The sequence below is a fragment of the Octopus sinensis genome, linkage group LG10, assembly GCF_006345805.1.
Source record: "Octopus sinensis linkage group LG10, ASM634580v1, whole genome shotgun sequence".
NCBI classification, from domain to species: domain Eukaryota; kingdom Metazoa; phylum Mollusca; class Cephalopoda; order Octopoda; family Octopodidae; genus Octopus; species Octopus sinensis.
The window spans coordinates 46,616,022-46,618,521 of NC_043006.1; positions in this window are offsets into that span (position 1 = coordinate 46,616,022).

The following is a 2,500-nucleotide window of genomic DNA, read 5'->3' on the forward strand; positions in this document are numbered from 1 at the left end:
ACGAAATAGGGAAAGTCTTCGAACACGACTTCAGAGAAGACATCAAGAAAAAGTGGAAACGCTACCTCGATGACTGTTCATCTTTTGGAACAGATCAGAAGAGGACCTACAAACATTCCACAACATCCTCAATACGCTGCACCCATCTATCAATTTCACAATAGATACCAGCCACAACGAACTTCCCTTCCTAGACATCAACATCAAAATACACAACTCCATCGTCACAACAGACATCCACTACAAAAAAACTGACACACATCAATACTTAAATTTCCACTCCTGCCACCCATCCCACACAAAAAGAAACATCCCATATAGTATGGCACGACGAATATGTAGCATAGTAACTGATTCACAAATACGATTATAAGACTAGATGAACTCAAAAGCTTCCTCCTAGAGCAAAAATACCCCCTTAAACTAATAGAAAATGGAATCACAAGAGCATTAAAACTAGACATCACACAACTCAGGACACCCAAAACAAAAAACAAGAAAACACTATCCCTTTATAAACACACACAACCCTGGAGTACCAACATCTTCCAAACCATACATTCAAACCTACCAATAGCCTTACAGAGCCCCAAAATGAAAACATATTAAACAAATATAGCATAAAAAACAGTAGACGACAGGACAAAAACTAAAAAAACACCTAACAAGAGCGAAATTCTCTTCAGAAACTAAAACGGAATTCTTTGCAAAAGAGTGCGGAGATGGTAGATGTGGGACCTGCAGCACCCCACCTACAAATACATAGAGAGCAACAGAGAGATAAGATTTAAAAATGGGGTCATATTCAAAGTAAATGCAGATATGAACTGCAAGACGCAGAACGTCATATACTGCATAACTGCCCCACATGCAAGGAGAATTACGTAGGAGAAACTGGTAATTCTTTGTCAGCGAGCCAGGATCCACCGACAACATATTCGGCAGGAAGAACTACGCAAAATACCACTAAGCACACACCTAGCTACATGTGGAGAAGGAAAATTTAAGATATTCCTTCTACAAGTGTCCGAAGAATGACACCCCTTCAGGAGGAATATGGAAAAACATTTCATAGCTAAGTTCTCCCCAAATTAAATGGCTGAAACTTTACTCAACATACATTGAAGGAAAAATCTGTGTGTGTGTAGATGTGTGTATTGCCTGTTATATACATCATATTATAATTATCTTTATAATTCACTTCCATCTTTACCCTTTAATTGTCACTTTAGTTTTAACTTTCCTATGACATACAACTTTCAAGATGGTATAATTTGGTTGTTCATTTTGAACCGATAAAAAGGTTTTTTTCAAATATTTTATGTATAAGTCTGTGTGTGTGTATATATATATGTGTTGGTATAAATATCAACACACAAAAATATTTTTTCTTCTCCACTTCCTCCCTTATTTTTATTTTTATTTTTATTTTATTTTTTTATTTTTTATTCTTTAATTTTTATTTATTCTTATATTTTTTTTTATTTTATTTTTTATTTTTTGTTTATTTTATTTTATTTTATTTTTTTTTAATTTTTTTAATTTTTATTTTTATATTATTATTTTATTTTCCCTTTCTCTTTTTGTCTCTCTCCCCTTCTCCAAACACACAGACACACACACACACACACACACATACACACACACACACAGACACAACACAAAAAAAACACACAGACCACAGAGACACACACACACACACACACCTCCACAGAATGATCATAGAAAGTGGACCCCAAATGACATTTGCCAGGCCAACCTATGACAAACACACACTCAGTGACATTGAAATGGACGGCCAAAGTTCTTATAAAACCACAGGGGGTCAGCAGACCAACGGAAATAACACTTCTTCACTCTCAGATATAAATGCGCGCACACACACACACACACGCACACACACACACACACACACACATACACACATATTTCTCTCGTCTCACTTCCTCCTCACCCACTACTACGAAACTATAAAAAGGCTCAAACTACCCACAACTGATTTGATTTGAAAACCCACTAGAATGGGAGCAAGCGCTAATCCGAATGATATGATATATATGTAAAAATGTAATATATAAATAAATATCTACAAATATGAACCATCTGATCTGATTACCTCAAATTTTCTAATATATAATACCTGTACATCATCTCCAAACCTTCCGATATATATATATATATATATAATATATATATATATATATATATATTATAAATATATGTATATATATATATGTATAATATATATAATATATATAATATATATGTATATATATATATGTAGATATATATATATATATATATATATATATATATTATATATATATATATATATAATATATATATATATATATATATATATATATATCTATATTATATATATATGTATGTATGTATGTGGAGTCGCTTGGCTTAGTGTCAGGCTTATCAGCATCAGGATCATAAGATTGTGGTTTCGATTCTAGACCAGGCGACGCCACAACTTTCGCAACAACTTTCT